Genomic DNA, 12,715 nt, shown 5'->3' with positions numbered 1-12,715 from the left:
CAAGATTCGTACAGAGGACCTTGCACCGATTGAGGTCACCTTAAGACAACCCAGTTTGTTGAGACGCCATGACACTGAGATCAAGCTAGCAGCTACAACATGTCTAAGTATGTAACCTCCTCTTAGAGCTAGGATAGCAAGATTTGGTCCACAATATGTTTCATCGCTTTTTGGTCATGATAAAAGAGAGCCACGATAATAAGATTTTCTTTGCCATGGAGAATATTATGCTTTCATGTATTGAGGGGATGGATATAATATCCCCACCTATCATAAATATGCTATGGGCTATTCTTGATCAAGAATGCATCCCTTCTATTGTGGCATGTACATTGGTCAGAAAATTTATTCAAGCAATGTGAAAAAAAATAAGTCTCAATTGTTATTTTTCTAGGATCGTTTCTGCAAATGTAGTAATATTGCCAATGTGATTGATGATTTCCAAATGCAGATTTGGATCTCATATAAATATGAGAAGAGGAGACATGTCTCTGCAAGAGACATGTTCCTATAGTTAATCATCTTTAGTTAACTATATGTATAACTCACCTTTAAGCATATATGTAATATTAATATATTAACCATATATGTAATATATTATTATATAATGTATAATACATATAATATATATATTATATTACATATACATACACACACACACACACACACACACACACACACACACATATATATATATATATATATAATTCTTATCAATAATATAACACATAAAACAATGTTCATATAAATCATGAATACAAATACTCAATGTAATGAGTATATCATTTCTATTGATGCTATACTTCAACACTCCCTCTTAGCAAGGGAGAAGTGACAAAAACATTTTATGAGATATCAATATCAAGGATATCTATACACAACATATTATCTGACTCTAACACTCTGAAATAGTGACTTGTCAAATAACTACAATCACAATGTTATGAACACTATCATAACATATAAGCATATAAGTCTGAAACAATATCTGGAGTAATCATAATGCTTTCGTTATCAATGACTTCCAGCATATCCAGAACAAAAATTGTCATAATAACAGGCCTATCATTTGCAAGATTGTCATCTTACAAAGATTAGCTTCTATATGTTCATTATCATGGTGTCCGGCAAAATCCAGCCCAAAGAACCATGATAACAGGTCTACCATTTATAAGATTGTTATCTTATAATGGTCACCTTCTGTTTATATATGTCAATGAAAGATCTTCAGCTTTCATTACATATCATATGTGAAATAGTAGCCACCATGAACCCAATCAGAGGGTGGTACAAAGGGTTTTCACCTCATACTTCTCTCTCATAGAGGAGAGTGCATTATAAAGAATTTCTCTTAGAACTTCTCCTGAAAGAGAAGATATCATCCACAAAGGATTGTATCTCAAAATTTCTTTCTCTGAACATCAATCTTGGGAAGTCAGGTCCTCTAGTTACTTCCTCAAAAACTCTCTTTATCCAAGGATGCCTGTCGAACTAATCAATCCCTCATGATATACATAGGAGTAGGCCCATAAACATCATGCAGTCATCCACATGTATTTCTAGACTCCCTCTGAGTATCAATCTTCTAAGCTCCTACATTGCCTTCGAAGAAGTGTCATACTCCCTCTTAATGTAGAGGAATCTCATAATCTTAATCATCAAAGATGTTTTCTTCAAGAGCCTCACTTTATCCATCTTAATCATCAGGGTCTTTGGAACTACTATCATTCAATTTAGTTTGCACTATATTTGGTAGCATCTGTAAAGTACCAACCTTCTTTTGCTATAAGAATATCCTCAAACATAAAGGAAAAGATCAAAGCAAATAACGCTTATAGTATGTATAGAATTACAAATAAATGAATAGATAAATGTAAAAGATACAAGTACTTATCTGCCCATGAGGGTCATGGAATATCTCATTTTCTAAGGATGGTTCAAGTGGGAATGAAACATTGCCTATTATTCCCCCCCACAATGTAAAATTCCCACTCTTATAGCATTGAACACTTTTACATCACATCAAATTTGACGACTTCTTTCTAAGTTCCAATTTTCTCTTTTCATCCATTGAAGCTCGAAACACTCATTAAGCTTAATAGTAGAAGCTAACACAAGCTTGTCCACAATACGCCAATATCTTGATTGAGAATGATTGTGCCACTTGAATGACTCTACAACTCATACATCAAATTTCATTTATCAAAGAGAGACTCGTAGATAGTTTAATTTAAAGTCACAACTTTCTTATGATGTACACGAGGGGTAAGCCCATTCACATAGTTGCATGAATTATAGTCCTCTTCACTGTTACAATTTATCGATCACTGAAGATTCCATCACAACATTGGTTTACTCCCTCTAAATCAATATGATCGATATCACTGACGGCTGATGAAACCATATCATCTATCTGCTCCCTCTGACGGATGTGTCAAAATCCTTCTAAACATAAACCTTCTAAGCTTCTAAAATAAACTTCCCTTTAACAAAGTGTTAGACTCTCTCTAAATCTGATATTAATCCTCCTCTTCCTACAAGAACATTCTCGAAGGAAAAGATTAAGGCAAATGCTCGTATAGAAAAATAAGTAAGTGCGATATTACAAAGATTAGATAAATAAAATACTAAAGGATAATAAATTCTCACAATAAGATCATTTCAATATAATTTAGATTTAACTCAAATCTATATTTTCAACATATTGTTTTCTTATTAATGGCACATATAATAATCTATGGTGACCAATTTCACTTATATTCTTTACAAATTATTTAGAAAATATATTTGACTTCATGTATAATCACCATATATATATATTCATTGATTTAACAATATAGAAGAAACTTTAATATATATTCACCTTGTTCTATATCACTCAAAATATTTCTTAGAAATTATATATATATATATATATATATATATATATATATAATCATAATCTTCCATACGTCGATATGATTTAGATAATATCTCATTATAATGTGAAAGAATTACTACATCACATAACTTACCTCAATACAATCTTGCAAGTACCACCTTAGTATCACCTTGAGATCTCTTGTCAACAAGTGGCAAGCACTTATGTACCTTTCCTTTTATCTTATGGATCCCACGATATTTTAGTTGTAATTTTGATTACCTTTCATTCCATGAAAATAAGTTTGAACTATTAGTTACTGGCCCTTGCTAACATTACCTCTCTCCCTTCTAATTGCTTCACTGTTGTATCGTGATCCAATATCAAGTCCACATAAATGTTTGATGGTTTCCTTTTTAATATATTTCATCTTTCATATATTTCATCTCCCCCTTCCTGTGCTATACCCGGTTTGACCTCTCACGCCATGAATTTTTCTCGATATGCGGTGGGACCCCTAAGGCCATGTCTTTTTATTTTATTTTTATAAGTGTTCCTTCTATAGCATTTAGGTTTCTCATTTTAATATTTAAAAATGAGTGACCCAGCCATGACTAGAATCAGGGCCCTCAAACAATTCTTGTCGATCATAGAAGGATGCATAATTAAATTGTGGCGTCAACCCTTTGAATTCCTTCCATTTTATTTTGTGTGTTGAACGAGTCTGACCAATGAGCATCATTGACCTCATTTTGCTGAGCGTATTTAAGATTTTTATGCACACTACTTAGTAAGGATCTCGCTGTGTAGGTTCGCATTTCTAATCTTGGATGAACGTCCCAACCAATCTATTGTGATTGTTCTCTTACCTTCATGCCAAACATATTGCCTTACATGAGGTGGGACAGGAAGACGCTACAGACTAACTCTCAAACCAAAGTCCCATTTAATACACAATAACTCGATTCTATCGACATAGTTTGAGTCTCATAGAAATGATGCTCTTGTTGTTGTTTACCTCTGCTTCTTCAGGTGTCTTCCACATTACTATATTGAATCGACAAATTACAATTCTTCTATTCTCGCCATATCTGAATTATGTTATTCCAACGTTGCATATCCTTCTCTTGTTTATGCAAAGCTGATACCAATGTAGATATATATATTGAACATAGATAATATGCTATTCTCTAAATTTCTTCTATTCGATAACTATCTTTTGAACTTCATGACCGGTGATTGATCAAAGACATTGTTTTAACCATAATTCGAAAATAGTCATTCCCTTCTCATGACCTTTGTCAAACAATTAAGGTAGCTGATTGCTATGTCTTCTATGTGATGCCTTTATCCATCAGTTGAGAAAAATTCTGTATTTTTCTTTGTTACATTTGCAGTTGACTCTGATACCATGTTGTTTTTCTAGGATCATTTCTGCAAATATAGCAACATTGCCAATGTGATTGATGATTTCCAAATGCAGATTTGGATCTCATATAAATATGAGAAGAGGAGACATGTCTCTTCAAGAGAAATGTTCCTATAGTTAATCATCTTTAGTTAACTATATGTATAACTCACCTTTAAGCATATATGTAATATTAATATATTAACCATATATATATATATATAATTCTTATCAATAATATAAGACATAAAACAATGTTCACATAAATCATGAATACAAATACTCAATGTAATGAGTATATCACTTCGACTGATGCTATACTTCAACATCAATTACACGAGGCTAAGGATGTTGGTGATGGCAATAAGAGTGAAGAGCAATATGAAGAGTCGCATGAGGATATGCAAGAATCTGCTACTACACCTACAAGTGGAGAAAACCTAAGCCTGCATGCCAACAAGAAGGTTGAAGAGGGCACTTGCATGGAGCCTGCCAAGCCAACATTGATCAAATGATTGCACGGAGATGTGGACACTACTAGTGACCCTTTTCATGGACAAGGTCTACAGTTTGAGTATGGAGTTCTTCCTTTTGTAGAATATGTGGCAGACTTGATCATTGTTTTTCAAAAAGAGTGGCATCTAGATGTGAAGAACAAGTTGCAAATGAGTTTTGAGATTCCAAACCATCATTTTTGAAAAGTGATTGATTGGCATCATGACATAACAACTTGGAATTTGGGCATCATTGTGTTTGATGATTGGCTTCACTAGGATCCTGACGGCTCCAAGCATGGCAACATTTATATCAAAGTGCAGCAGTGGAAGCTTGATGGAACGTACAGGTGCTTTAAGGACGTGGTGTTCATGGTCATATGACGCAGCATGGGGATTTTTGGTGTTATAGCTTTCGACACCTGCACTTGGTTTGGGATCTTGGAGCTTTGTAGTTGGCAAACTATTTGATGACAAATTGCTTAAGGGAAAGCAATCTTTGGGTGGGGAGGATTTGTAATGTCCCCAATTTTCATAGAGTATCATAATTAGGTTAATTAATTAAGTGGACCAAAAATTTTAATAACATTATTAAAAACCTTTAATTTATTAATAAAGGTGGCCCAAAAATTTATATTAAAGACCTTTAATTTATTAATAAAGGTGGCCCAATTAATAAAATAATAAAATAAATTTGTAGCCCATTTGTCAATAAAATTATATTTTTTTCCTTTTTTTTTTTGCCAAACCCTAAAGTAAGGCCTATTAGATGCATTTCATTCATCTAATCTCTCATTTGCTTTGTCATTTTGCTCTCTCATTTTGGTGTGGCCATTTTGCAAGTTTGAAGAGAAGGTTGTAGAGATTGTTTGTGGAGTCTCAAATCCTTCAAATAATCAGTGTTGAGTGTTCCAGGTATGCATTTGATCCTTCCTTTTGCTTCTTTCATAGTTTGTTTTTAGTTTTTTAAATTTTTTATATTTATTGTTCTAAATTTTTATCAAGTTTTGTATAAGTTTTTAAATATTTTTTTTAATTTGTTTTTATAGATTGCAAGAATCCAAGAATGAGTAGTCAGGGTTCACTGGGTGGGGTGGGAACCCAAAGATTTAAAATTGATAAAGGCTCTCCTTTGTGGAAGTATACAACAAGAATTGAGCAATGTGCTGGTGGGGGAGGGTATATATGGAAATGCAATTTTTGCCAAAACCAATATAGAAGCTCCTATTTCCGGGTTAAACATCATTTGATAGGTCCACCAGGTCAAGGGATTTCCATGTGTGAGGGCCTCCCAGAAGGAGGTAAAAAAGGGTTGTCGGCTCCTCAAATAGCAGACATGTTAAAAGAACAAGAAGAGGCTGATAGGTTAGTGTCAAAGGCAAAAAAAAATAAGTCAAAGCAAATACCACCAACACCACCCTCTCAAAAAATTAGTAAACCACATCCCTTCCTACCTACCCCATCTATGGATGAAGATGAAATAGAAACACCAGCATCTCGCAAGAGAGGCCCATTAGATACGGCATTTGAAAATGACAAGAGAGAAATTGCTGACATAAAGGTTGGGCGTTGCCTCATTACAAATGGTGTTGAACCGTCCATAGACATTTGAATAATGTCATCTTGACTTCTATTGTGTATATGGTAATCCATAAATTGTGCCAAGCTACTACACCTGAATTATCATTTAAGACATGGAATAATGAGGATGTAACAAAGAACCTTGTAAGGCACCTTTTTGTCACTTGATCATCTTGATATCTACTCATATGGAATTCAGGGCATTCTGTTGCATTTCCATGTTCTTTATAATAAATAACATGATCTTTAGAACATGCATATATTGCTTGATACTCCATTCTAATATGTTTTATAGTGGCACATAATTCTAGGTACAAGTGAGGGAGAAAATTTTTTGGTGGTAACAAATAGTCACCTATATTCAATCTATAGAAAAAAAATATAAGTTGTTAGTATAAAAAATCTTAATGGTACATGTTTTACCTTTTATAGACTATAATGATGTATATGAAAAACTTTAGCATACATGACATTGCTATGTTGGATAAACCATTCATAACCTTCAAATTCACCAACAATAATACAACAAAGAGAAGAGTTGATTGGAATCCTTTGTAAAGGGTCATGTTTCCTTTCTCAAGTATAGGTATATTGATCATGGATGGCCTCATTGTCATCTTCATCATAATCATCATCATCAGCAACAACAACAACACTAGTACCAAATGTGTCATGGATCACTACATTCATACCATCATCTTCAAATGTGTTTTATGGCATGTGATCATCATCTTCCATGGGATCATGATCTTCTCCTTCAGTATTCACACCTCCATGTTCCTCCATATTTACACCTCCATGTTCCTCCATATTCACACCTCCATGTTCCTCTCAGATGTGGTAGTTCATATTACATTCTATCTTGGCGAGAACGGCATATATAAAAATGATGAAAATCAAACCCCCCTTCAACGTGACAATAAAACCCCCATTTTTTGGTTTATATCTACATTAATTGTGAAAACAATATAACAAATAACTTACCAATGGATGATAATCAAACCCCCCTTTAATGTGACCATTCTCCCTACAATGTCTCTTAGTTTTTTTGATTTTGATTCTTCTTTTCTTCAAGTCGTTACAACTCTTGCAAAGACAATAGCATTTATCATCGGCTTCTCTTTTAAAGTTAGACAATAATCGAGCGATTGTTTCCCTATTTTTATCAAATTTCCTTGTATTATTTAGCATAATCCTTTTTCATAGGAATAACTTATTTTTGTACCCTTACTAGGTTGGTTATACTTGTTGGATCTATAATTGATAACCATTTCAACATACACATTGATATTAGAGAGAAAACCTTGAAAAAAAATTGGACATGGTGTTCTTAATGTTTATATATGTACATATGATTTTGAAAGAAAAAATTTGGTGTACTTAATGTGTATGTCTGCAAAAAAATTGGACATATTGTACTTAATGTTTATATCTGCACATTGTTTATATTGAGGCGGCTGATCATGTGGTGGGTTTTGATGTTGTGGAAACTTCTCCAATATTTGTTGGAGGTGAGGGGTGTTAGTCCCCCACCTCTGGCTAGTGTGCAGGGCCAAAAATATTTAGTGTTTTTTCCGATAACATAAAACTGAAAATGTTAAAAAAAAATCCCTAAAATGGTCAATTTTAGAGGTTTCCCTAAAATGTTGTTATAAGCAGCTGAGATGCATAATACATTGTAATGTTGGTGTATGTTTTTGCTAGATAATAGAAAGGTTGAAGGCTATGTAGATGGATGTAGCCCAAGTTTTGTGTGAACCTCATTACATCTAGGTGTTATATGTACTCTTTGGGTACTCTCCTTTTGTTTCTACATATAACTATTTATTCTTATATTGTTCTGGATCTGTCAAACCCTAACACACATGGTTTTGAAAGAAAAAAATTGGTGTAATTAATGTGTATATCTACAAAAATATTGGACATGTTTCACTTAATGTTTATATCTACACAATGGTTTTGAAGATGGTAGAATTATTGAACAAGGTATTTCTTCACTGAACCACATTAAAATCACCAGGTATTTCTTCACTAAACTACATTCAAATATGTCTACGGGTTGTAGGGAACCTAACATATAAATACAATTTGACCATACGGTATCATTTGAGTACTTTTTGTTGTAAATATACATTGTTTTTGTGAATCCCAATAAATAAGTTGGCAAACTTGATATAAAGATTAAATATATTTTGCATAAACACTACATACATTGTTTGCAATAAACAAATAATAACTACGAAAAAATTCATTTTTCATTTTTCTTCTTCTTAAGCACACTTTCTTCATAATCATAGAGTGTGATCAAACACAAAGCATTATCTATTTTATCACTCTTTTTTCTTCATATTTCTTACCCAATGATTTCATCTCACCCCTATAAATATGCTCCATTTATAACTCCATCTACCGCATCAACACAACTCCCATTTCATATTGATTACTAATTTGGACTATCTTTCTCCCATTTATATTCCCTCACACATTTGATCATTTGAGAAAATAAACTATTCAATTCCTTCTTGTATTCTGAGGAAGGTCTTATTTGATTCTATTGTTGTATGAACCACGTGTGGAGATTTTCAATGTGTAGATCATTCATAGAATCATCAGCAATTTTTGTGTTGGAATTTATTTGTGTGAGTGTCTTAGTGTGCTTTTATTTCTCAATTTTAGTATACTAAATGTATTTATATGCCATGATTGATGCAAGGCATAAGCTATGCAAGCTTGCAAATTTTCCTCCCTTCATGTGACTATGTGAGTACTAATCTATTCAGTTATTTTTCTCTATAATTTAATCACTAACCCCACATTAATATCCACATTCCCCTCTCACCAAATCAAGTTTTGCAAGTAGGTATACTATTGTCTAACTTTGGATCTTTTTGAACTCTATTTAATTCTATGGAATGTTTTGGCTTTCAGTTTTAGGATTGGAAAGCTTTGCAATTAAGGTAGGCTATACAAAGACTATGGCTAAGTTCTGAAACAAATTATTAGACATTATATTACTCTAGATAGCTCTTAGAGAGTAGATATATGTTCTAAATAAATTCAACTAAAGTGCTTGAGCTCAACCAAAATTCTCACACTGGTCCTTAAACTAAACTAATTACCAGAGATGTTTATTCTTGCCTAACTGCAATCTACAAACCCACATTATTATATTAGTTTGAGTGACAATCCTAGTTGTTAGAGGCATTCACTCCTATTTGAGATGAAATCTATAAGTATAAATAAATAGACATGGTCACATGCAAAAAGTTATAATTAATGAGCAGCCCAAGCTACTATCAAAGGAGACCATTTTAGACTTTAGTTAATAAACTGTCGTGACCCAATATTTGAGTAACTCTTTTTTTTGTCTTTTGGAAGTCTTATTTTCCTTGCTCAAGGAAAGTGTAGTTTTATATCTCAAGTGTCCATTAATATTGTTGTCTCATGATCTAAGACTCTATTTTACCCTAATTCAAATTGTGAAGTTGCTTGCTATATCATCTCTGAATTTAAAGCTAGATAGATAAATAGTCATACTTGAAAAGTGGCTCTAACAATTAGTTTTATTATAGACATTTATTTATTTTAGTTGTATCAGCTTTTTTTTTAAAGTTTTATTGTCCAATTTTCCATGGTTTAGCCAACTATGATGTTTGACTTCCATAGCATTATTCATGCTTTAAGTTTACGTTAGGATAATTAGATTTATGTCTAGGCTTGGGGATGATCTAGACAGCCTATTTGCTGAATTTATTTCTCTACTCTAATAACATATCATTGTAAGGAATATTATAAGAAAAAAAATGAGAATCCCAATTTAATTCAATTAGGGAATTTAATCTTCATACAGATTATAGTTTTGTTCCTCCTCTAGTACAAGGATATAAAAATGGGCACAGTGGCAGTTGTATCCCTTCTCCTTGCCTTAATGCTTGGAGATGAGGTTTCTCCCATAACTAATCCAAAGCTGTATATACAACTAGCTTTGAATGCAATATTTTTTGCTAGAATATTCCAAGCATCCATGGGCATTTTTAGGTTGGAGCTAATTATCTATACCTCCATACATAAATAATTTCCTATTTGTATTTGTTTGATTTCATATTAGCATAAATTTTCTAAGACCCTCACTCTAGGTTTAAATGTCGATAACCCATTGGAGTGTTACAGGCTAAGATTCATCATAGACATGCTTTCATATGCAACAATAGTGGGATTCATGACAATAGTAGCCACTGTTGTGTGCCTCCAATAGCTCAGAGGATTCCTTGGTCTGCAACATTTCACAACTAAGATAAATGTTGAAATTCCTCAAGGTCAAGAAATTTGGCTAAGTGGATTTGAGTACCAATTGGGGTTCAGGATTCACAAAAATTTCTTTGAATTGGATTTGGATTTGTTTTGGACCTACCTTACATAGAAAAATATTTTTAAAAATATATATATGCACATAGATGCAATAGTACATTAGTTCATACACCACTATGCTAATATTAAAGCAACATAGCAAAAAACACCACCATGTCAATGTTTTAGTTAAAAAACAATAATGTCAACATTGATAATCAACTATCATTGAACAAATATCACCATGGACCATCAAGAAATTCATCATTATCAAGTAACTCATCATCATTTTTTTGTTGCAAATTTGTAGTACAAAAAGTATCGCTATAAGCCCATTTAAGGTAAAGGTTGTGATTGTTACAATATTGTAAGCTTCACACATCAATTTTCATACTTGATAATTCAAAGAAAGCAAATTTGGACCAGAATGGATGAAATCATGTCGTGTAGCAACCAAAATTAGTTAAACAGAATATTCAATTTCTTTGAACCTTTGTGGTTGGTCTATTAAGGATTGTATTCTTTGAGTTTAACTAGTTCATTATTTCCTATAATGGACTGAAGACTTAATGATCTAAGTTGTTTTTTAGTTGTTTTAATGTTTCATTGTCATCATTCAATAATTGTATAAGGAAAATTCATCAAAACATGAGATGCTTACTAATTCAATGTTAAAATATTATAAAGTTTCTTTAGCAATAATGTGCAAATTTTACAATTGATACCTCAAAAAACTATTCATATGTCTTTTCTTTGATAAAAATAATCATAAATGGTCATCAAAGTCAATTTGAACCTCCTAAATTTCTAGATTAGTCCTAAACCCTATAGGTGATAAAGAGGCATCATGAGCCCTTCCACACTCACATTAGAACACTCCATGTTCCCTTTATGTTGATAGAACTTCTCATATCATAACTCACAACTATAGTCATTATCTAAATGTCTTCCTTGATAGGATCAACTATTTAAGAATCCTCTACTAATCATAACCTTATAATCCCTAGCTTTGATCATGACTTTTGAATTCTGAACAAAAACTTTTGAATTCAAGTCTAGTAATAGGTAATGAAGATGTGGATTACTTTCAAGTAGGATTTTTATTTAGTGGTCATTATTGCCCATCAAGAAAAATTTTACTGATCTAAAAGATTTTAGTATTGCAATCTGCAACTACTATGACTTCTTGTAAGAATTTGGTATAGCTCTGATACCATGTAAGAATTTGCCTAAGGGAAACATTCATCGAGGAACTAAGAACTCAAACACAAGCACAAATGTAGACCAAAAATGGATATGATCAATTAATCAGAATATGTCCTAATACATTACTCTATTCAGTATGTGATGTACAAACACACCAGGAGTGCCTATATATAAAGGCCTCTCAAGAAGCACCTAGAATGTCTTTAGAAAGAGCCAGGAGATAAGATAAGCACCAGATAACTAAGCACATGCCTTATCCATCATTCTAGATGAGTGGATAAGAATGAGAAGGTTGTAGACACCATGTGCTTAATTAGTGTGCTAACTCCTATGTTGTAGACACCATTTGCATAAAAGAGGTGTGGACTCCTATTTTTTCAACATGACAACTCACAAGAGTATGCATACTCCTAGTTGGCTAATAAATAAATAATAAAAAATATGCATTAACCTAAGTAAACTTAAGTGTAAATAGTAAAGTACATATTTACACCAACACCCCCCCTTAAGTGCAACTTAGGGAAATGTCCTTAAGCTTATGAAAACTAGGATGAAATTTATAATGGGTCCTAACTACTAGGCCATGTTAGGTACCCATGTACATAACGATATGCAATCTCTCATAAAGTAGAGAAAGAGGGAAAACCTCATGGGAAAAACCCTCCACCAAAAAGAGAGATAAATAGGGATGCATGGATGGATAGAGTAATCAAGACCCCCCCCCCCATTACGACATACATCCAGTATATACAAGAGAAAAATGGAGAAGGAAAAAACCCCCTAAGAGGAAGAAGTCCCCCCCAAAATGGAGAAGAAGGA

This window comes from Cupressus sempervirens, chromosome 3, assembly GCF_028749045.1.
Source record: "Cupressus sempervirens isolate cs-2001-9-10 chromosome 3, ASM2874904v1, whole genome shotgun sequence".
Taxonomy (NCBI): Eukaryota; Viridiplantae; Streptophyta; class Pinopsida; order Cupressales; family Cupressaceae; genus Cupressus; species Cupressus sempervirens.
The sequence above is the reverse complement of the archived record's forward strand: the minus strand, read 5'-3'. Positions refer to the sequence as shown.